Source organism: Phacochoerus africanus, chromosome 5 (assembly GCF_016906955.1).
Source record: "Phacochoerus africanus isolate WHEZ1 chromosome 5, ROS_Pafr_v1, whole genome shotgun sequence".
NCBI lineage: Eukaryota > Metazoa > Chordata > Mammalia > Artiodactyla > Suidae > Phacochoerus > Phacochoerus africanus.
The window spans coordinates 79,327,405-79,353,140 of NC_062548.1; the positions used below are offsets into that span (position 1 = coordinate 79,327,405).

General features: G+C 37.0%; 1 long non-coding RNA gene across 2 annotated transcripts in view; it reads left to right on the forward strand.

The window, feature by feature from the left end:
- LOC125126829 (uncharacterized) overlaps window positions 1–24,743 on the forward strand; it is a 60,958-nt gene extending 36,215 nt beyond the window's left edge. For both annotated transcript variants that reach the window (XR_007134796.1, XR_007134797.1), the window contains exons 3-4: window positions 21,079–21,138; window positions 23,954–24,743. This is a non-coding gene — a long non-coding RNA (uncharacterized LOC125126829). The remainder of the gene's footprint in view (window positions 1–21,078; window positions 21,139–23,953) is intronic.
- Window positions 24,744–25,736: the final 993 nt, after the last annotated feature.

Genomic DNA, 25,736 nt, shown 5'->3' on the forward strand with positions numbered 1-25,736 from the left:
CAGGGACTTGGAAGAGACTGGCAAGCAATATTTAGAGATATCAAGTGGAGCCCCCTTCTTTGCATTTTTTTTTCTTTTTCCAGAGAAAGGATATCAGAGCAGATGCTTCAGTGTTAGTCACTTACAAGCCATGTGCCTGGGAGGAAATAGTGGCTGGCAGATGCTGGTGGGACCTATTCATTCACCACAGCCTTCATTTATCAGGTCCTCACTATATGCTAGGCACTGTGTTTGCTGCTTTATAAAAAGCATCTTATTCAATCTATATGACAACTCTCTGAAGTAAGTAATATTATTATTTCCATTTTTGAGGAATGGAAATTAATGCAGCTAAATTGCTAGAACTGGGCTTCTCACATAAGCAGTTTGAGACTGGAGCTGACCCGTCTCCCCTTAATGCCTCCTGTGTGGCTGCGATCTTTCAGGGGGTAGAATGATTTGATCCCTTTATGAATCTATGGCATGATCTTTCAGGCTTCCTTTGCTTTCTACATTATGCATAAAGTCACAGTATTATTTTCTCCTTTGTAAGCCGTAGTTTCCCCCCAACGCATTATTAATATTTATACTGATATCATAGCACTGGCTGCGTGAACAGGAAATACATGTGCACTCAGTTGCCACTGGCCAAGGGACTTACTAGATGAGGGCAAAGTGACAAAGTTCTCTGGGAAGGTCATTGAGAAGAAAAAAATCCATTGTGTAAAATGGAAGATTTGCTTCCCATGAAGCAGGAGACGGGGATTGACCAAGAGCCAGGGGTCTGTTCTCAAATAATCAGGGCACATAGGCAGCCTGTTGAAAGGGGGGACCAGTACATTCCCACTACAGTCTAAAAGGTGTGTTCTGACACGATACTTTCATCATCATCATCATAATCTATTATTAAAATCCAATAAGTGTTTGCTGCTCTTCCCTTGAAATAGAGTAATGCACTCTTTTAAGCCAACTTGAATGAACTACATTGCCACGGAAGGAGAGACAGCAACACAGCATAGTTAAAGTCACTGAATTTATCAATGTAACTTATATTCAGACTGAAAAAGACATTAAAGCAACCTTATTCAAGGGGTGTCTGGGGATTCTACAGAGCTGCACCTGCTTGTCCCTGACTCCTCTGCATTGTGTCTTAGCTCCCCAGCGGATCGAATTCCACTAGCCCACAGCAGAAACTGATCTATAACACAGCCTAGACGGGCTGCCTTCCTTTTCTCACTTCCCCACTCCTCTTCTATGTTTCCCATGATCGTTTCTGAAATAACCTACTTTTGTCCAAATTCTTGGCCTGAGGTCTGCTTTTGGGACACTAATTCGAAAGAACATCAGAAATGTGTTCTTGAAATAAGCTGATAAATAAATGGATAAAGCAAGCATGGATGTGAAGATCACCCGTAGAAAGAATATGAAGGTAAAGGGAAGAAAGTGAAGAATCTTTCTTGAGAAGCACTAACATTTAAAGCTCAGGAAGAAGAGACAGCAGCAGCAGGCGTGTTGGAGGGAGTTGCAGAGACAGGTGGAAAAACCAGGGGAAGGGTTCAAGGGAATCATTTTTTCAATATTAGAAGAGACTCTTGAACTTGCTTAAATGGAAAGAATGTGGTAGAAGAGTCTGAAATGCAAGTGTGTGAAATGATGGACACAATCAAAGGTGTAAGGTAAAATTGGATTCAGATCTCAAGTGGTGTGATAAATTCTGTCACAGACTCAGTGCATTTGGTCATGGAAATCATTGGAAGTTCTTATCTGATGTTTTGGATAATTGGGTATTTGGGAACAAGATAATACATTGACTTTCCCTCCTGTTTTTTTTTTTTTTTTTTTTTTTGTCTTTTCATCTTTTGAGGGCACATAGAGGTTCCTAGGCTAGGGGTTGAATCAGAGCTGTAGCTGCTGGCCTACGCCACAACCACAGCAATGCAGGATCTGCACTGCATCTTCCACCTATACCCCAGCTCACAGCAATGCCGGATCCTTAACCCACTGAGTGAGACCAGGGATTGAACCTGTGTCCTTATGGATCCTAGTCGGGTTCCTTAACCCTGAACTATGACGGGAACTCCCATCCCTCCTAGTTTTGTTTTTTTTGTTTTTTTTTTAGGGCTGCACCCTCGACGTATGGAGATTCCTAGTCTAGGGGTCTAATTGGAGCTGTAGCCACCAGCACATGCCAGAGCCACAGCAACGCCAGATCCAAGCCTTGTCTGCAACCTACACCACAGCTCAGGGCAACGCCAAATCCTTAACCCAAGGAACGAGGCCAGGGATCAAACCCGAAACCTCATGGTTCTTAGTTGGACTCATTAACCACTGAGCCACGATGGGAACTCCCATCCCTTCTACTTTTATTTGAACACTTTACAAAATAAAGAGTATAGGCTTGACCAAAACACAGGACAAAATGAATTTTATGTTTTTTCCCATTAGACTGTGGAAAATTTATTTTATTTTATTTCTTTGGTCTTTTGTATTTTTTAGGGCTTCACCCGCAGTATATAGAGGTTCCCAGGCTAGGGGTCCAACTGAAGCTGTAGCTGCTGGCCTATGCCACAGCCACAGCAATTTGGGATGGGAGCTGTGTCTGAGATCTACACCACAGCTCATGGCAACGTTGGATCCTTAACCCATTGAGCGAGGCCAGGTATCAAACCTGTGTCCTCATGACTAGTTGGGTTCCTTAAACACTGAGGGACATCAGGAACTCCATGACTGTGGAAAATATAAAAGAACAAATTGGGTGGACATGGGATTTGAAGAGGTTTGTTTTACTAAACATTAAGTTAAACTGCCTCCCTCTAATCATCAAATAGAATTGAAATAAGGGTCTCTAATCAAGGACCTTCGAATGGGGAAATTATTAGTGATTCTCACAGGTTTTCATGTCCTAGGTGGGTGTAGACAATTTCCACATGGATCGTATTGAATTATATTAATTTTTAAAATTTACCTGAAACCTAATATATTTTGTTTGGAGCTTTTTTTTTTTTTTCTTTCTTTCTTCATTTGGTCCAGCTAAAAATGACATCTGGTCTATATGACTGTAAGAATGCTCTTGAAATGTAAGAGAACTCTAGATCTCTGGTCACTATGGAAACTAAAATTACAGTGAATATACAATGATTATGTACTTATTAGTTCCAAAGTTTCCTTAAATATCCAACTCTCTCTGTTAGTCTCATATTCCTCTCTGTTACACACTCAGTCTCTGTTGAGCAGGATAATCACAGGGCTACTTAAACTCTGGTCCATTAGCCATGGTCCATTAGTATCCACATCATGGTGCTCAGGGTTAATATGGGTAATATGATCCTGGCTGAGGGATTAGATTAAACATTAAAAGTTGAATGTGATATAAAACACTAAAAATTATTAGAAATATGGGTTAGAAAAGTCTGGCCTTTGCTTTGATCCTTGAGCCAGCTAGGCTGTAGCAAAATATATGCAAGAAGAAGAAAGTGTGATCTTGGCTTCTGACTCTAACTTGAAGGTACTTGTGATTAATTCCAAATATTTATCCATAATAAAATGATCGCCCTTAATTAATCTAGTATCACACTGTGGTATCTATAAAGATCGAAGACCTATGATCAAATGTATAAAAGGGAACTATTCAAAGTGGCTTGAAATTTCACAGAGAAATCTATTATTTCATAAACAGAGTTTAGTAAAATCAGATGACAGAATTTTATAATGGTTGGACTATGAAAACAAATGGATTTTGGAAAGTGTTTTTTTTTCTTCTTCTTGTGTGTCGTGTGTGTGTGTGTGAGAGAGAGAAAAAGAGTGTTTGACAAGCGTTGTCCTAGAAATGGGATTGGATATATTCTTTGACCCTGCTTAATACCCCCTTCTCCCATCCCCATCCCAGAAGATTATGAAAGCAAAAGGGAGAAGTTGCATGGGGAGGAAATATGAATTATTTAAACCGTATAAAAATGTTAGAATAAAATAACCATCCCAAACTCCTTTGGTTGAATTTAATCTTTTGTTCAACTCATTCACCAAGGAAATCTGTCTTCAGATGGTGCATCTTGCAGAATATGATGAGACCAGTCACCTATCGTCGACTCTACATTTGTTTCTAAGGACTATTGCGGCATAATGACAGATGATGAAATTTACTCCTATCATCCACAAGGAGTCAAGTGCCAATAATTTAAGACTTTCAGTGATACAGTACTAACTTTACATTCTAAGCAATCACAACGTATATTTATCCACCTGCTGTTTTTATGGCTCAGAAATCACACTATTTGTTTGTGTGAGTAATTTATTATATTATAGAAGGAGATTTTCAAGTTGCAGACTTGCATTGAGTTAGGGAAGGAATTAAAATACTTTGCCCCATTCCTGTTGATAAATAAAAACAGTCCATTTGATGGATGGCATATTCTCAAGGAAATAGGACTCACGGTCATTTTTAAGAGTTTTCATTTGTGAACAGAATCTGTGGGAACATATTTAAGTTTTAGATGAGAAGAGCCTGGGAGTCAGTTTTTCATAAGTAGAGAAGGGTGGTGCCTACAAGATTTTGAAGTATTTTCTCATGTGTAATATCTTCTCATTAGATTTTTCAAAATAATGTTTTATAACAACAATTAAAACAATATTTCTCTGGAGTTCCCTGTTGGCCTAGCAATTAAGGATTGGGTGTTAGGCACGGCTACAGCTCGGGTTCGATCCCTGGCTCAGAAACTTCTGCATGCTGTGGGCACGGCCAAAGAAAAGTAAATAAAATGATATTTGTCTTACTATAGGCATTTTACAGCTACGTTTAGAATTTCTACTTGAGTCTGTGTTACATTTATACTATTATTTGCCTGATTCATCTTCAAATACACTCACTTTATAATTATTATAGAAGTCAATAAATACCGCTAGTTGTATATTTCCTATACTTTGGAAAATGCTGCCTTAAAACAGTAACATGCAGCTAAATTCACTGGCAATGTTCTATCCCCATTTTGCCACAATTTGATGAAAACTAAATTCATTTTGTTTCTTTTTTTTCTCAATATCTCGATGATGGCTGCTTTCACCTGAATACTATTTTAAATTATATTTAAGTCATTCTGCTACTAATAAGATGGATCCATCCAGAGCTAAACTGTATGTTGCTAATAAGTTGCTCTTCATCTTCCCTTAATTTACTAGTCTTTTGTCATTTTTGCTCAATTCCATGCTCAATTGCCAGATATAATTAAGTATCCATGAATATGCATTTTTCAATGTCAGTGATAGTACTAGTATAAAAACATGGCACATTTCAGATATGGATGTGTGTATATGTATGACTGGGTCACTTTTTTGTACAGCAGAAATGATCACAACCTTGTAAATTAACTGTACTTCAATAAAACTTAAAAAAAAAAGAAAAAATACCTTTATGTCAGTGGGTATAGGGTGTTCACTATAAAATTATACAATTTTCAAAATTTTAATAATAAAACATTGGGAAAAAACTCAACTTACACTCCACGAGAACCAAACACTTGCTCCTTTGAATTTGTTCTGAAGTATGTGGTTAAAAGCAAGTGAAACATGGTTTAGCTAAAAGAGAATATTACCAAAGTTTCTTCAGATAAGTTGTGCATCTTTAAAGTGTTAGTTTAAGGAAGGTCGCTAAACCCTAAGGATTGTAATAAATTCCTTGAGGTACTGACAATTATCAGCAGGAACCAAAATATTTGGTTCATGTCCTCTACCCATAGCTGAGAGTAAGGAACTTCAAACATTAATGGTCCCGCCCTTTCTCCTCTTTTATCATTTTTACAGGATATTTATTATAGTATTATTATTCATAATGGACAAAACCTGAAAACTTATGTATTTTTTGTGTTAAAAATATTGTTTATTGATTTATTCCACAGTTGATAACCACCATTTTATCTTATTTTGTTTTCATTGAATGATAGTTGACTTACCATATTAGTTTCAGGTATGAAGCATAGTGACTCAGTGTTTTTATAATTATACATCTTTAAGTTATTACAAAATAATGGCCATAATTCCATACCATACCATATATTTTTGTTATCTATTTTATGCTATGTTATTATATATACTGTTATATATACATTGTAAAAATATACATCATATGTGTGTGTGTATATATATACACCAACATAAGCATATTATATATAAATATATACCATATGTATATGTACCATGTTTCTTTATCAGTTTGTCTGTTGATGAGCACTTGGGTTGCTTCAACATTTGGGCTATTGTAAAGGGTGCTTCTATGAACATTGGGGTACATGTATTATCTCAAATCAATGTTTTGTTTTGTTTCTTTTCCCAGATATATACCCAGGATTAGAATTGCTGGATCATATGGTAGTTCTGTTTTTAGGTTTCTTAGGAATCTCCATATTATTTTCCATAGTGGCTATACCAATTTACGTTCTCACCAACAGTATTCTAGGGGTCCCTTTTCTCCATTTGTCATTCGTGGTCTTTTTGATGATAGCCATTCTGACAGGTATGAGGTGATATCTTACTGTAGTTTTGAACTGTATTTCTCTGATGATTAGCAATGTTGAGCATCTTTTCATGTGTCTAATAGCCATGTGTATGTCCTCTTTGGAAAAATATCTATTCAGATCTTCTGCCATTTTTGAATCAGGTTGTCTTCTTATTTTTGTATTTTTTGATATTGAGTTGTATGAGCTGTATATATTTTGGGTATTAACCCCTTTTCAGTCATATCATTTGCAAATATTTTCTCCCATTTTGTAGGTTGTCTTTGCGTTTTTTTGGAAGGTTTTCTTTGCTGTGCAAAAGCTTTTAAGTTTAACCAGATCCCATTTGTTGTTGTTGTTGTTGCTTTTGTTTCCTTTGCTTTAGGAGACAGATCTGAAAAATATTGTTACAATTTATGTCAAAGATTTTCTCTTTTTGCTTTCTCCTAGGAATTTTATGGTTTCTCATCTTGCATTTAGGTCTTTAATACATTTTGAGTTTATTTCTGTGTATGGTATGAGGAAATGTTCTAATGTCATTTTTTTACATGTGGCTGTCCAGTTTTCCTGGTACCATTTATTGAACAGACTGTCTTTTCTCCATTGTATATTCTGGCCTTCTTTATCATACATTAATTGACCATAGGTATGTGGGTTTATTTCTGGGCTCTCTATTCTGCTCCATTGATCTGTGTCTGGTTTTGTACCAGTACCATGCTATTTTGAATACTGTAGCTTCATAATGCAATCTGAAGACAGGCATATGGTATGTCCATCTTTGTCCTTTTTTCCTCAAGAATTTTTTTGACAGTTAAGGGTCTTTTATAGTTCCATATAAGTTTTATGATTATTTCTTCTACTTCTGTGAAAAATGTCATGGGTATTTTGATAGGGATTACATTAAATCTGCAGATTGCAATGGGTAGTATGGCCATTTTAGCAATACTAATTCTTACAAACCAAGACCTTGAAAGATATCTTTGAAGTGGGATAACTTTCCATTTCTTGTATCATCTTCTATTTCCTATTTATAGTTTTCAGTGTATAAATCTTTTACCTCTTTGGTTAAATTTATTCTTAGATATTTTACCCTCTCTGATTCAAATATACACAGCATTTTTTCTTGCAGTCTCTTTTTGATAGTTATCTATTAGTATATAGAAAAGAAACATATTCCTAAATATTAATTTTGTATCCTGCAACTTTTCTAAATTTATTTATTAGTTCTAATCATTTTCTGGTGGAGACTTTAGTGTTCTCTCTATATTGTATCACGTCTTCTGCAAATAGTCACAATTTTACTTCTGCCCTTCCAGTTTGAATGTTATTTATTTCTTTTTCTTGTCTGATTACTGTGGCTAAGACTTTCAATATTATGTCATTTAGAAGTGTCAGGAATGAGCATCCTTGTCTTATTCCTGATTTTAGAGTAAAAGCCTTTAGCCTTTCACCATTGGGTATGCTGTTAGCTGTGGCTTTGTCATAGACAGCCTTTATTCTGTTGAGATATGTCCTCTCTATACCAACTTTGATAAGAGTTTTTATCATAAATGTATGTTGAACTTAGTCAAATGCTTTTTCTGCATCTATTGAGCACATCATGTGATTTTTATCTTTCCTTTTGTTAATGTGATATGTCATATTGATTGATTTGTGAATATTGAACCATACTTGCATTCCTGGAGTAAATCTTACTTGATCATGATATGTGATCCTTTATATATATTGATAGGTTCACTTTGCTAAGATTTTGTTGAAAACTTTTGCTTCCATATTCATCAAATTATTAGGTAATTTTATCTTTCTCTGGTAGTATCTTTTTCTGGTTTTGGTATAAGGGGTAATGATGGCCTCACAGAATGAATCTGAGTGTTTCATCCTCTTCAATTTTTTTGGAACAATTTGAGAAGGATAAGTATTTGTTCTTCTTTATATGTTTGGCAGATTTCCTCTGTGAAACCTTTCAGAGGCAGGCTCTGATCCCCAGTTCCTGGAGCGGAAGCTCTGAGAGTGGGTCCAGAGCTGTCTCTGTTCCCCTTAAGTTTGTGTTTCACCCTCTCCCAGCACTGGAACCTTTGCCCCAGAGCAGAGGAGTGGTGAAGAAAGGTGGGCTCCTGTAGGGTCTTGGCTCGTGTTGGCTACAAACAGAGGTCCAAGTCATCTCTGACATGCTCCCTTTGCAGATGCCAGCAATTGCTTCTCTTGCTCTGCTCAGATGAGCTTCAGGTCCTTCTCCCTCACAACAAATCACTCCCCATACCCTCTACCACTCCCACTCTTCTGTAGCCACAGTGCAGGGCAGGCAGGGCTCTCATGGTCTCTCAGAGTGTATCAGGGTGTGAGCTGTGGTGGACTGGCTGCCATCAGAGTTCTGGTTCCTTCTGGTGCATTACTTGAGTAAGCACCCACAGTGGCTGCATCTGCCCCACTCAGAGGCTACCCTGGGACCTAGTCACCTCTGCATCCCTCAGTCACTGAAGCCCTAACTCCAGTTCCATATTGTAACTTGGCTTGGGCTGGGGCACACACCAGCAGCCACTAGTATAGACCTCCCTCTGCCCTCTCCACCCTGGCTTGGGCAAGTAAGCATGTGTTCCTCATGAACAGAGTCCAGGCTTTCCACAGCCTTCTGGTTTGTCTCACTTGGCTTCCAACCAGCCAGTGGGTCTCATCTCCCCTGTGGAGCACACTTGGATGGGGGTGCCTGATCCAGAACTGCTCACTCCCCAGGGCAGGTGTCCACCCTGTATTATCCCTTTCCTCTAAGTCCCCTCCCAGTGAGACAGGTCCCAACCTGATTACTTCTCTTCCCTTCTTACTCCATTACAGACTGCACAGGTGACTTTTGGCTAGTTTACAGTTAGTATGCAGTGAGAATTGTTCGACATGTAAATGTATTTTAGATGTGTTCGTGGGGGGGGGGCGGGGAAGTTGAGTTCCACATCCTCTTACTCCATCATTTTGACCAATCCCTTGTTATTACAGAGTCAGATTTGAGCTAGCCTCCTGTCTCCTGCTCAACCAGCTTCCAATAATCTTTTCCTTTTTAACATCTATGGTCTATATTTTTGTTATAACAGAGGTTTCCTGAATCTTTTTTAGGAAAGACCCTATATTTAGATATAGGAGAAAATGAAATTGAACTAGTGTATAAAGGTTAGAAGTTTATCCCTTTCTGTTTCTTCTGTCTCAATTTACTTGCTATAGTCTCTCAAGGCAATGTTTTAATCAGTTTATTACTTGATAAATTTTTACCTTAATTTCTAGCTGTAAGGGTTCACCCAAACTCTTATGTGCAATGGTATATGGGAAACATTTAAAAATCTTTGTAGTGATTTTTTTCATACGTTTTCAGTGTGGTGTGGAATATTCTAATACATAGCAAGTAGCTTCCCAAATACAGCATAATACATATGACTTTTCTGTGGTATGAAAACTCCTCATTATCTTTCAACAAATAATAGTGGCTCATCAAGTAAAAATTAATGATTTTAATGAAGAATCATTGAAACTTGCTGTATTAAAAGAACAAAGATGCACTGATTGATGCACATGGTAACACGTCCTGAAATATGACTACAGTAAGTCTTTACTCTTCTCAATTGATATGCAAGATGTAATAAGGCTTTTATTGTTATTCAATATCAACAATGGCATTAACAATATAATTTGAGCTGCTCGATGGAGAAGAAGCCAAAACAAAGGCAACTGAATATTGTTGGTTGATTTCAGTTTTAAGACCTTAACTTCTTTCAACTTGATTACATCGAATTCCTAGAGTAAGGGAAGGAATTGAGCAAAAGGAAAGAAGTAGAATATGTGGAATATACTCACATGCATTTTTATGCTCACAAGAGCTTTTCAAAAACTGAGATCTCAATTATTCTGTGCAATAGGACAAGCACAGAACATTCTTTGACAAATATGTTAAGTCTAGTGCCAAAATACACAGTTTAGGCAGGCAGACCATGCAGCATCCTTTAAAATTCATTTCATATTTTATTCATTGCAATGATTAATTACAATTGCTGTGATTAAAAAAAGACAGTGCCTGCTCTTTCTAATAACTAGGACCATCAACCAGCATTGTATAATATATATAAGAAAAGATTGCAGATGTTTTCTGGTACAGCGCATCCTTCCTCACCCCTGAAATTTCTGATCATTGACCCCTGTGTAAAACGATCCACTGTCCACCTGGCACATGGATTGCACCATATCTTAAGTTTTAAAGTTCATGGAATTAGCTTAACCCACAAGGGTATTTAACTGTTTGAACTTGAGCTGACATCCTTGAGGATGGATGGTTTCAGAGAAGAATGTTCATGATCAACCCAGAACACACTGAATTTTTCTGCACCTCAGCCATTTGCCTCTAGATTTTTTTTTTTTAATTTGAGGAAGTCCAAACCATATAATTGGTGGGTCTTGAACATATTGTATTTGTTTACTGTATTTATTCTTACTTCCACACAGTATAGTTTGACATACACAAATAACTTGGTATTCATCATGTCAAAGGAAATTTGAAGCAAATAAAAAGCAATATATCTTAGATGTGCAGTGAAAAATGCCAATGATAACTTTTAAATGCCTATATTCATTTGAAGAGAGTGTATAACATATTCCAGAATTGTTAGCAACTTTTACAAATGAAAAGAAGTTGTTTGTTACACACAATAAAAGTGTAGATGGAAAATGGGGAAGTTGTGAAAGACTGAGAATAGCTGCCATAGAATTATAGAACTGAAAGAAATATAATAGAAATAATAATAATGCCTGGCACTTCATCTCTTTGTCTAATCCACAAACATATATTAAGCTCCTACTGTATGCAAGGTGTTGATGGTTACAAGAGATGCTTTAGAAGCTCTCATATTAACAATTTATTTTTAAATCTAGCATGCTACAGGACCAAAATATCTTCTGTAATCAATGTTTCACCTAAAAATTCTTATCTTAAAGTATTTAAATATTTATAAATAATCTGGTAGATCAGAATTTTTATTAGTTGCTTGGTATTTCATTGAATATATAATATATTACGTTAATATATATAATACATACATTTTTTAAACAGTCTCCCATTTGGGGCATTGAATTGGTGCCATTATTTTTCTTTTTACTGGAAAGAGTCTATACTTGGATTTTGTTTTTTAATGCCAGGTTAGAAATCTTTGGAGCCTTTAAACCACAATGATTTTGGAATTTCGCAGTTTTAGTATTCTTCCATGTCTTGGTCCTCCAGCCTCCAGAAATAGAAAAACATAAATTTCTGTTGCTTAAACCCCCCAGTCTGTTGTCCTTTGTTATGGTAGCCCTAATACACTAAGACTGATTATATTTAATTTTTACTCCGTGTAGATTTTAAAAATTTGTTGGCTAACCTGGCTTTTTAGAACATAGCATCCTTATCACCTTCATTATTATATTGCTTTTCAGCAAAATAGCTGTAGTTTACAAGCTTCTCATAAATTCTATTTTTAAGTATTTTGGCAAAAGCTATAAAAATAAAGAAAAGAACTGCTTCAGTCTGGATATTTGTTTTCTTAAAAAATTACTTCCTGTTTCATTCTTACTGAATATCTAAGATACTTGTAGGCTAAAAATTTTATTCCAATACTTTTTTTGACAGTTTACCTTTTCTTGGTCGACTACAGAAGAATCTCTTAAAATGTCTAATATATATACATACAATTCAGTTTTTTCTTTGTAATCTTTTCTAAAAGTTCATTTTCTCTCTTCAATCTATAGAGACTGTATATCTGAGTGATCAATATAATTTACTTGTTTAAGTGAATGTTAGGAAGAGAATCAATGAGTATGTTGAAATTGCAGCTGTGCAAGGCCAAAAGAGCCAAAGAATTGTATGTGAATTATATAAGAATAAGAATTATATGTGATTGTTTATAGTTCTACAGTCCATAAAGTGTAAGTTTTATATTTTGTGTGAACTTACCTCAATTAGCAGCCTCTGAAAGATAAACTAGTTTTATTTACTAATTTACCCATCTCTTCACCTAACAACAAAAGGAGTCAAGGAAACATTCTCTCTCACTTTTCATTAAAATTGAGCTCTCTGAGATTAAAAAAAAAAATGGTAATAATATACCCTGGTAGCTACTCAGAACTTGAAGAGTCTGTCCGTGTTTTTTGTTGGTTGAGAGATTTGCCAAATATGAGAGGCTATTGTCATGAACAGAAAGACTTATGGTGATTATAAGATAATATCTCTTTTCATCTGAATAATTGTTAGTAAAGTCTCTGAAAATGAGAGGGGGATATTCTTGAGACTTTCATGCTTATCAGCTTTCTCCTTTGAATCAGTAAGTTGATGTAAACTTCAAATTAACTTAAACATTTCCTGTTTTAAAGTGTTTTCGAAGCAAGTTGTTTTAGAAGCATAGAATAATTAGATAACTAGATGTTTTCTTAAGAGCCAATTTTGTCCACATTTCAAGTTTTAGGAAGTATAACCAGACCATCTTGGAGGAATTCTTATCTACAAGTTTTCAAAGAACTTCCTAGGCAGTGATTCTACAACCAACCATAAATAAATTTTCATGTCATGTCTGTACTTGTATTACGGGAGGAACTGGGAACCATTACATTGCTAGAATCTTAAAAATGTTAGAAAAAGGAATCCATTTTGGAGCTATTGGACCCATAGTTTTTCTATTCAGAGATCTCATTTCCTGCGTATGGTATATGATATTTTATTTTCTTCCTCCTGTCTCCCAATCCCAAGATAATTATTCTTAATTTGTCTTATCACATGACAACATTTCTGAGTAAAAATTAATGTCCCAATTTTCACTAGAGCTTCTTATCATTACCATACATCCTTCCCCATCATTTTTGTTCTTACCATGGTAGGCTTTGCAGTGGGGCATGTACTTTTACCTTATCAAAATTTAACACACTGGCCAACTTCTTTATCATATTTGAAGTTTACTGTGTTCTGGAGTCCTGTCACTGCCATGTTCACTAGGTGATTTTCCTTTAGTATGAATTAAGTTATAGGCATTTCCTGGCAGAAAGAGGCAATTAAACTGTGGGGTCCAAACAAGGTAATGACTTCACAATTATAAAGCAAGCACAGACCATGATTTCCACATAAATGATCACAGTAGACCAACATTGACTTTCATGCGAGAGCCTGTACTTAAAAGATGTACGGCCAAGCTTTGTAACTAACTGTATCATTTTAGCTTATGTCTCTGGACACTGGAATTCTCTTTGTTAAATTCACCAGCAAGGTTCCACTTCAGTGGAGCCCTCTAGAGAATTTTAATTCTAAATTTATATTGACTCATCTAATTTTGTTGCAGGAAGGGAACCCCCTTCTGGGGCCCGAGAGTGGACTCTGGTCCTACACTCAGAAATGAATTGTCTTGCTCAGCCCATACTTGGTCTGGCTCAGTGTCCTTCTTGGTGTCACACATATGTCCCAGCCAAGATGGATTCCAGGGCCAAGGATCCTGGGGGGATGGTTGTCTCCTCCCTCCTATTGGCCCCTCCCAAATCCTTGTTCCTTACTAGGGTCTCCTGTTGCGAGCCATTCATGCAAGCAGCTATTATCTTGCTTGGCAAGGTGGGCAGATTCAGTCAATAGTCTCCTAACAATTTCATACTTAAATAGACACAACTTATCAAATTTATAGAGTGTTGGGTGTTTAGTTGATGTTGTTTACTTATTTTGTGGTTGTGGGAGCAGGACCCTGTGGGGTTCTTGACTGCAAAGACTTTCCCTGTCCTCATTTCTTGTTAGTAGGAAAGAGACCATTCAGCCTCCTAGACTCTTCCTGACCTCCAAAGAGCAAATTCAAACAGGGAAGGGAGGGAATGAAAAAACAAGGGAGGAGCAGTCCAGAAAAAATACTGCAGCCTTGGGGCAGGGTCCTGATTCCTCCTCAAGGAATATGTATAACATATGTATTTTTGAGGTTTTTGTAGAAATTAAGGCTCCCACCCAGGTGGAAGATGGTAACTTCAGTCTGAATATAAGATCCCTGGAACACTGGCCTGTTACCTCACCACCAACCAATCAGAAGAAAGTTACAGGCCCTTCAGCCTTCGCTCTAAATTCTATCTATAAAAACTTCTTTACAAAACCTTATGAGAATTTGGGGTCTTTGAGCATGAGCCACCTGTTCTCCTTGCTTGGTCCTACAATAAACCTTTCTCTGGGAGTTCCCCTTGTGGCTCAGCAGTAATGAACCTGAGCAGTATCTATGAGGATATGAGTTCAATCCCTGGCCTTACTCAGTGGGTTAAGGATCTGGCATTGCTGTGGCTATAGTGTAGGCCTGCAGCTGTAACTCTGATTCACCCCTAGCCTGGGAACTTCCATATGCTGTAGGTGCAGCTGTAAAAAAAAGGGGAAAAAAGACAATAAATAAATAAATAAATAAACAAACAAACAAACAAACAAACAAACCTTCCTCTGCTCCAAATTCTGATGTTTTGGTTTGTTTGGCCTTACTGTACATTTGGCACATGAACTTGTGCTTGGTAATGGTTGGATTCTTTTCCTCTTTCCGAATGGAATTTTCATCTAAATTCTCAGAGAATATGACCTGACACTGCCACAGGACACTTGGTGTGCAATAGCTTTGGGTGGTTTAATTTAATCAAGAGGAAGATGAGAATGGTGTCCATTCCTTTCAACTCCTCAGCTCTTTTACCATCCATCTTAGTTCACGTGTGGTTACTTAGGATACAGCATTAACGATAGCTGTCAAAATAATAGTCACTGGGTTAGAGGTCAAGCAAAATATGTAAAAGACTTCAGGGTGAACTGATGATAAAGTAATTCATTTAGTCATTTAAATGCTAGACTAGCATGGCCTTGGTAGAAGCAGGGGTTAGTGGGAGCAAGAAGAATAAATGGGGACATCGCCAAGTAGTTTACTCTTGTTAAAAGAGAAAAAAAGAGATGATAATAGAATTACCCAACAAGCACGCTAGAGGCAATTTTCTTAATTATAGTGCTGACCCAGCAGTGTGCACAGAGTGGTCTTGCTATTGGCATGAAAGCTTTTACTATCAAATGATATTAACCCTTCTTGGTACTGTATGTCTTAATTAAGATAATTCCTGGAAGTGCTGCCAATGTCAGCAGTTTTCTGTTTCTGTTGGTGTTTATAAGCGATTTGTGAAAGATTTGAGCTGGGCTCCTGGCATAGGTTCCAAAATGAGTTACTCTATCTAAGGAGATTTTTCAATGAATCTAAAAGGAAAGCTCACAACATTCTGTTTTATTAAATAGTTAATATTACAGTGCACAAATTCCTGAGAGAGAGAGAGGGATTATTATCTTGGTCTTGTAAAATCTGGGACAGCCAAAACCATGTCACATGATCCATACAAAAAATATTTGATTTTAAATATAAAATTGGCATTTATAGTCTTGCAACTCAATTGTTGGGCATAATCAATCACAATCCATTCTTTTTATTTTTTATTTTTTGTTTGGTTTTTAGGGCCACACCCAGAGCATAGGGAGGTTCCCAGGCTAGGGGTCAAATTGGAGCTGCAGCTGCCGGCCTATGCCACAGCCACAGCAACTTGGGATCTGAGCTGCATCTGTGACCTACACCACAGCTCATGGCAAGATCCTTAACCCACTGAGCAGGGCTAGGGATTGAACCCACATCCTCATGGATCCTAGTCAGGTTCCACACTGAGCCATGAAGGGAACTCCAATCACAATGGATTCTTTTTTATAGTACTAGAGTAATTGTAGTAATAATGCAATGGAAGAATAATTGAAATCTCATTTTAACATCTGAAAAACACTGGGTTGTTGTAAGGTTTAAATACTTTCTTATGTTTCTTTACCATAGCAGGTCTAGGAGCCCTTGACATTTTTCAGAGAATGAATGTAGTTAATTCATGGTTACTTAAAGAATTGCTTTTAAAGAGAGACTGTGATGTGTAATGTCACTCCAAAATCTGTTCTTTGATTTCTCTCATTGGAAATGAGAAATGTGGTCTCTCAGAGAGAATGCCTGGCTCATGTAAATAGTAGGCACATCAAAAATCAAGCACAAGTATGGAGGTACCTGAGAAAACTATACATAGAACCACCGTATGACCCAGCAACCCCACTCTTGGGCATATATCCAGACCAAACGTTCCTTGAAAAAGACACATGCACCTGCCTGTTCATTGCAGCACTATTCACAATTGCCAAGACGTGGAAACAACCCAAAAGTCCATTGACAGATGATTGGATTAGGAAGATGTGGTATATATACACAATGGAATACTACTCAGCCATAAAAAAGAACAAAATAATGTCATTTGCAGCAACATGGATGGAACAAGAGACTCTCATACTGAGTGAAGTAAGTCAGAAAGAAAAAGACACATACCATATGATATCACTTATATCTGGAATCTAACATATGACACAAATGAAGCTTCTTACAGAAAAGAAAATCATGGACTTGGAGAATAGACTTGTGGTTGCCAAGCGGGAGGGAGAGGGAGTGGGTGGATGGGGTTCTTGGGGTTAATAGATGCAGACTATTGCCTTTGGAATGGATTAGCAATGAAATCCTGCTGTGTAGCCCTGGGAACTCAGTCTGGTCACTTATGATGAAGCATGATAATGTGTGAAAAAAGAACGTGTACATGTATGTGTAACTGGGTCACAATGCTATACAGTAGAAAATTGATAGAACAGTGTAAACCAGCTAAAATGGAAAAAAGTAAAAATCATTATATATATATATATATATATATATATATATATATATATAAAAGAATCAAGCAGAAGAGAAACTTGAATAGTATTTGAAAAATTTGACTTCCTGAGTGTTCTAAATTGGTGATCTGTGTATCAACAACTCTATGGACCCAGTCCTCATGCTACTTGACTCTGGTTAGAAAGTTGGAGAAAATTTTCTGATGAGTTAATTTAGACAGACTAGCTTATTCTGGTCTGTGATTTTTTTTTTTTTACTATCATTTATTTAGATCCCAATTATTATCTTATACTGATGGATTACACTATATTGAGTGCAAGCATATTTTCAAACATGTTCATTTTATGAGTTATTTTCAAACTTAACACACCAAATACATCAGCAACCCTTTCTTTACAGTCCAAATTATGAGATGATGAGCTAAGGCAAAAATACATCAATTATTCTGTTGAAATGAATTTCCTGGCCAAATTAGAGCCGCTCCTGTCCTGGGTACCACATCAGCAAAGCGAACTTTAGATAACTTTTGTGCCCTGCAAATGCTCCTCTGGGCCAGAAGTGCAATATATCCAGTCAGCCAGTCTCCAAATATCAAGACAGCTCTGGCCTCTGTATGTATTTCTTTGTTCCTTCTCACCCCAATCAAGGTTGACTAGGTGGTCCCAGCCACCGGTCCCGTGTGGTCCTGGTCAGATATTTTCTATTTCTTTTTTTTTTTTTCTATTTCTTTACCTTATTTTTTATTCTTTATCCTATAAAAACCTTCCTGCCTTCTGCCTCTTTCGGTAATTCTCTCGAGACTATACACTTTATGAAGTGTTACATAAAGTTTGTTTGTATCACCTAAATTGCCTTCTTTAATCATTTTAATTTTTTTGGTTGTTTTTCTTACTCTAAATGTCTACTATATATAAAACAATGTTTTTCAACTTCATAAAAAAATGTTTTCCCTCTGGTAATTGTTGCCATGGGGAACTAAGAATCAACTATTGTCCTATGAGTCTTTCTTTGAGAGTTACTTCTTTCAAGAATTGATGCCTCTGACTCTCTAGGAAGTTTTGCAGATGACTTTAGAACCATTGGAGAAGTGCATTGGCTTTTGTTTGTAGAAGGTTCTCAGAAGTCAGCAATCGCTGCAGATTTTGATAACTGAAAGTAATGAAGTAGTGTAAACATTCTCATTTAAATAAATAAATAAATAAATAAATTGTAACAAAGATAAGAATAATTTATTTATAGTTTTTAACACTATGATGTTTGCCCATATTCTTGAAAAAATCTTAATAACATAGGCAGTTTACATCACAAAGTAGGAAAAAAATCAATAGTAAAATTATTTTCTTGAAATCCAAATAAAATAAATAGTAGGGTCATTAAACACAATCAGCCATAACTTTGAAAATCAGTCAGTATTAAAACTTGCTTCTACCTGTTTTTTTTTTTCATTTCTTATTGTTATATGTAGGATTACAGTATCTTACAACATCAGAATTCCAAAGGAAAAAAACATCTACTTTTCTCTTAGTAAAGGTGAGAAGGAAGAACTTAAGCAGATGTTGTTATAATCGTCATTTTTTAAATGGATACTATAATGTGTTAAGTACAAAAACAATGTCGGGTGTTTCAAAAAAGATGATAAACTAAATTAATTTAGGGCCTTGGTGGGCTATTTGAACCGTAGCAAAAATAAAATCTTATTTCTATTTCATAAGACATAGGGTGATTTAAATCATGTGAACAGAACATTTCATTAAATTGTAACAGTATTGGGGCATGAAATTTTAGTGGAATGGGATGGAACGTAAGAAAGGGTCAAATGTAAGAATGAGGGAATAGGAAATGACTTAGAAACATCAAAAAGATTGTAGCTAGTAATGAATTTATAGTGAGTAGCAAAAGTCATCTTTCTCTTCCTCAATTACTTATTCCTCTATTCATTTATTCAGTTAGAATTACAGGTATACCAGTATATTCCTAAGTTTTGTAATTTAGGAAAAAATTGCTTCATGTTTATAATTAACAGAACCTCAACGGTTTCTAAAATGTTTATTTAGATAAGAAAGAAGAAATAAAGATTTTAGCAATAAAAATATGGAGAAACAGTACAAAGTTAATGTATTGAATATATATATATATATATATACACATTTAGGGCCACACCCATGGCATATGGAGGTTCCCAGGCCAGGGGTCAAATTGGAGCTGCAGCTGCCGGCCTACACCACAGCCACAGCAATGTGGGATCCAAGCCACATCTGCGACCTACACCACAGCTCACGAAAATGCCGGATCTTTAACCCACTGATTGAGGCCAGGAATCAAACCTGTGTCTTCATGGATGCTAGTCAGATTCATTTCCTTTAAGCCGTGATGGGAATTCCCAAGGATGCTTTTGTTTATTGCCTTCTTTTAGTTGCTAAATTCCTAGTTGGGCCTTTCTCCTTCCTCTGTGGAAAACAGAGCTATCCTTCCAGAGACTCTGAGAGAATGAACACAAGGATATGTTAAAGGATGGTACATCAATGAGCATTTATTGATTATAGACCACACATTCAGAGACACGGGTGGAGGTGAGGGATGTTGGACCACACACATTATCCACGGGCTTAAGAGTGAGATAGAGAGTTAAATAAGAGCCACATCCAACAACCTCCTTCTCCCCTTCCCATCTGCCTCCTTGTCATGGACCTAAGAAGAGTTTGATTTGATTTCCCCAACTGCCAGCCTTCCTTGCCCCTCCCCAAATATAATCTATTGCAGTGAGGGACTTTAAGAACCATGAAACAACAGGACTGAAAGGGTCGTTAGAAATAGCATTTTCCAGAAGCTGCAGAAAGGAGCTAATCTGGCTAGAGTCTCAAAGCTAGTTACTGGCAAAATGCCAACTAGAACTCAGATCTTATTTCTGGGTCAGTCACAACTACTCCCACTCTGCCTCTCTGACATTAGGCAGCTTCTTGGAAATTGTGTCAGTCCCCATACCTGGGATGAGCTTTGTAGGGCTGCTATAACAAAGTACCACACAGTGTGTGGCTCAGAACAGCAGGTGTCTCCTCTTATCTCTCAGTTCTGCAAGTTGGAATCCATATCAAAGTGTTAGCTGTGCAAGTTGCCTCTGAAGCCTGTAGGTAGATGCCTTCCTGGTCACTTCCCAGCTTTTGGTGGTGGCTGCCATTCTTGTTCCTTGCCTTGTAGCTACATCACTCCAACCTCTGCCTCTGCTGTCCTATGACCTTCTTCCCTGTGTGTCTGTCTTCATATCACCTTTCCTCTTCTTACAAGCACAAGAGTCATATTGGATCAAGAGCCCACCCTACACTAGTGTGTCCTTATCTTTACCAATTACATCTGCAATGACTTTATTTCCAAATAAGTTCATGTTTGGAGGTACCAGGGATTAGGGATCCAACATCTTTTTTAGGGAGGGTTGGGTATACAACTCAACTCATGACATACTTCATGGTGTGTAGGCTGAGACCTGCAGAAATGGGAGAGGCAATGGAGAGGCCGGTAATGTGACTTCTTCTGGGTGTCTCTCATTTGCCTCCCTTGATTCCATTTGAGATTTGACTTGTGTTCTGTTAACAAACACTGGGAGGAACTGTACAACCACAAAAATAGGACAGGGAGTTCCCACTGTGGTGTCGTGGGTTAAGAATCCCACTGAAGTGGCTCGGGCCACTGTGGAGGTGGAGGTTCAATCCCTGGCCCATCCCTGGGTAAAAGGATCTGGCATTGCTGCAATTGTGGCAGCTATAGGTTGCGGCTCTGCCTCAGATTCAATCTGTGGCCCTGGTACTTCCGTGTGCCAAGGGTGTGGCTATTTAAAAAAAAGAGAGAAGAAAATAGGACAGATGCTCATCTCTGTTTCTCTTTTATTCTCTTCCCAACAAAATTTATAGTTTCCATTGGAGAAACCAAGGCAGTCTTGCCCACTGCCTCCTGTCTTCCCATCACAAAAGGTAAGCCTCCTTTCCTCAGCCTGGTTCACTGCCATCACGCGCTGACTAGGCAGAGCGCATCGCAATGGCTAATGGAAACTTTCTCCTCAGTACAAACTGTGCAGGCCTCTAATTTGTTTAGCTAAACTGCATTAGTCATACTGAAAGTTTTATTATCAGAGTCAAATACAGGAAGCTGGAGCGGGCATGCTGTATTTTAAGAAATTAAAGCATTTTAAAAAATAAGCTTGGCATATTGATTAGCTAATTTTCTAAACAAGAGGCTCATTCCTTTTAATCCTCAGCATTACTGTAAATTCTATTTCCGTCAATAGGTCATACTGTTTAAAATGGAATTAAAAAAAAAAAAACCTCCAACAACAACACACATATTTCATATTGGGTTTTGCTTTAAGATCACCTTTGCTCAGGTATTGAATTGGGTGAGAGAGGTACGGTCCTGTGTTTCTATAAGACCTTACCATTGTAAATTTAGAAGAATGAACTACAGTTCTTTGCCTGAGTTGAAACTAATGCTTTACATTCATAAAGATGATTTGTGTATGTTTTTCCAGGGTCTAAGGCAAGTAAATTGTGAGCAATTCTACTATTTCTGTGAAGGTCACTTCATTTGACCTGTTGTTGTTGTTGCTCATTTCTCCCACCATTTGGTAGGACTGGGCCCTTAAGTATATCTTTTCTTCCCCTTATTATTTGCTTGTTTATAACAGATAAAGAACATATGGCCTTTGCTAAGGGCTCAGTCAATGTTACTGGATCAGTCTATTGTTATCTTGTCAACATATTACTAGGGACTAGATCTTATTAGGTAAGTGAGTTTTTCATAACCGTGCACAGTGTTCTATAGGGACAATTGCTCAGATTTTGTGGATGCACATTATATAAAGCCCTTCCAGTATGTTATCATATTATGGAACCACTTGAAATCTTCCCTTTCAAGTAAACCTGATTGATTGCAGCCTTCATTTCATCAAATTCCCTATTACTGTTTTCAATGCCTAGCATGGCGCTCCTGTCATAGTAAGTAACCTTCAATAACCAGTTGCATAACAGTGAAGAAGAAGCAGGCAACTCTTTCTTGGTCTACATTCAAAGAATAGAGTTTCATATTACTCCTACAATAAAGGTTTTCCTAGATCCCTATGTGGATGAAAACTTCTCACATTACAAAAGCAGAGGAAAAGTCTATGATTTGAAATTTCTCAGATAAATCATCTTACAGGTAAATGTTTTAGGTTCAGTGGATTTAGTAGATGCCGAACAGGAAGATCCTGAAAGAAAATGGTGAAAAGGTTTGTGTATTTTCTTCTGAAAGTTTAACAAAAGTAATTAGATTAGGAAACCAATAACTTTATGTTTGCTTTTGGAGTTTATTTGGGATAAGCAATTTATTTAGTAGATTCTGCATTGCCAAGTTAATTTTTTATGACATTTGCAAATGGATCAGATAGTGTAACATTACCTCCTTCTCCTTGCAAAAAGAGAAAAAAAAAAAAACAAACACCAAAAATAAATGTCCTAGGCATAACTCTCACATAATTCAAATTACCCCATTCAGTGTTTGAAGCCAATCTAAATGACTTTACCCATCCCTACCACTGCACTCCTGCACTGGAAATATGCACCCGCCCCCCCCATAAGATGTCTTCATGATAAATGAGCTAATGTTTATGAAGCACTTAGAGATCCTTGGGCAAGACACTATCTAATTACAAAGTATAGTTCTCATTATTAAATGGAAGCTATTTTCCCCCTGTGTTTTTCGTTATCCATACCATTTCCATGCCTTACCCTCCTGATGGTTTCCATTGCAAAGTGGAATCCGTTTCTTAAAAATAATGGGAGGGGGAGCTCAATAATTTTAAGTCACAGTGCATTGCACATCCCCAGAAAAGCCTAGATCGCTTCCAAATTCAAGGACTAATAAAAATTGGAAGCACTCCAGTAATTTTAAATTGCTTTGCACATTGAAGAGTGATTTAAAATCATTGAAGTGATTCAATTTTTTTTATATGTGCACTTCAATTTAGAAGTGAGTCAGACAGACAGCATCATAGTGTAGAATAGAAGTCCAAGACGTTGAATTAATGTTTTAAAAGTTAGGAATTGGACTAAAACATGACACAGGAACCAAGAACAAACAATCGCTGGAGTTGATTGGGCCATTAAGTTGAAGGACCTTAGTGAGTGTCTAGACACATTTTCCAAGGCCCTCTTCACCTTGACCATGGCCATCTCTTTTTCTTTGGAACTGACAATATTTACAATCTTTGTTGCTAATCTGTAAAAGTACTGTATAAGCCTTTTAACATTTCTCAGATTTATTTTTCAGTATGTAGTTTTCTTTTTTGGGGGGGGATTTGGTCATTTAACTTTCACATGAGTGACAATGTATGTAGAAATATCACATGAGAAATAAAATTGTCCAAATGCAATCAACATAAATAATTTAAATTTTCTAGAGGCATATTAAAATAAAGTAAAAATGTAAAGTTAATTTTAATAATATATTTTATTTAAGCTAATATATCCGAAATATTGTCATTCCAATGTGTAATTAATATACAAAATTATTGAGATGTTTCCTTTGCGGGGGGAGGTCTTGGTGTGTATTTCACACTTACAGCACATGTTATTTTGAAGCAGCTGTCCTCTAAAAGCTCAATAGCTGCATGTGGCTAGTGGCTACCATATTGAATAGTGCAGCTATAGACTTGAAGGTCTGAACTGTGTTTTCTACTTTGTGACCTCAGTTATGCTTTCGATTTGTATTTTTTTTTTTTTTTTGCTTTTACCATCTCACTGTACTTTGCAGTTTTAGTCATCGACAGTGCAGGTTTATTAGCACAAAAAGAAAACCAAATGAAGCAAGACCGAACAACCTAGTAATTATTCTTCAGGACACATGCGATTTGACAACACATAGTCTACCTGAGCTGCATATAGGATTGAAACAGAAAGCTGACATATGGAGCTTCCTGAAGGCTTCAGGCCCCATTTCAGCATCTATGCATTTATGCATAAAATTCAAAGACGGTCAAGGAAAAGACTCTCTATTCACTACGACAGGAAGAAGAAAAAGACAACACAGGCATAATCATCAGTGGTCAAATTGAAGAAGAGTTTATTAACAGCTACAAAAGAAGGAGCATCATTTTCCTAGCAAAGATTCTGGCCAATGATTATTTCTTATCTCTAGTCTCTGCTGGAAAAGACATTCTATGCTCAGGGGACAGATTTTTCAGAGCCTCCCAGGCCAGCATGTAAGGATATAAGTAAATGTAAAAAAGATGGCACCACACAGTGGATGCATTGTCGGGAAAGCAAATGATTTTACATGACTCACAGCAAAGAAAGGATGCATAAGGCCACAAATGACAGTTTGATGGATAGAGATGGATGGCCAAAGAGAAACCTCACTTAAAATTCCTCCTTTGAACATTCCTCCACTGAAGAATTTCATAGAACTACACTGTATTTTTTCTCCCCTTTCAGTCTTTTAATAATTTATTTGCCTGACTCTAAAAGCAATGTATGTTCTTTAGAACAATGTTGAGAGTACGAAAAAGAAAAAAGAATAATAAAAGATGACCTTTCTTCCTGAACCAGCCAGAGGAAATCATTGTTAACAGTTTGACTTATTTCCTTCTAGTCTTTCTTTTTATAGATTTTTATGTAGTGGAGATATTGCTGTGCTCTCTTCATTTTACATTTTAACGTGAACATTTTCTCATGTAATTAAACATTTCTTTGACTACAACCGACTTTGTCATGCTAACAATTTTTTCCATTATAAATGATGCTGTGATGAAAATATTTGTACCTAAATCATTTACTACAGTTTCAGGTTTTTTTTTAAAGTAAGTGGCAAAGAGAAATTACTGGGTCACAAAAAGTAGAAGCTTTTGTAAGGGTTTCGAAATTATATTGCTATGTTCTCTTCAAAAAAGGCTACATTTTCCTTCCGAGAGCTATTTCCCACCATGTTTGGCAAACAATATAAAACCAGATCACTGGACTTCTTATTTCTAGTTTTGCTCCCAAATCATTGTTTTTATTCCCCTTTTGTAGTTTTGCTGATGATATGGCATAAATTGCTATCAGTAACTTCATGGAATATCCTCATCCTGGTAGCCACTTGTCTCTGGCATCTCCTCAAGTTTTTGTGAACAGACAGGACAGAGAAGAGAGTTTTGGAAATATTTGCTTCCATTGAAAGTTTTATTGATTTAACTTCAGCAGATGGATTAGCAAGAAAAATTTTGGGGAAAGATCTACTTTCCCTGCATTCTAAGAGCACTATTTGATATACCTCACTCTCTTGTTGCTTGGTGCATGAATTACTTTTTCCCCCCTCTTTTTATGGCCACACCGGTGTTATATGGAAGTTCCCAATCTAAGGGTCTAATGGGAGTTTCCCCTGCAGGCCTATGCCACAGACACTGAACACTGGATCCAAGATGCATCTGTGATGTATGCCACAGCTTGTGGCAATGCCAAGTCCTTAACCCACTGAGCAAGGCCAGGGATCAAAACTGCATCCTCATGGAGACTATGTCAGGGTCCTTAACCTGCTGAACCACAACAGGAACTCCATA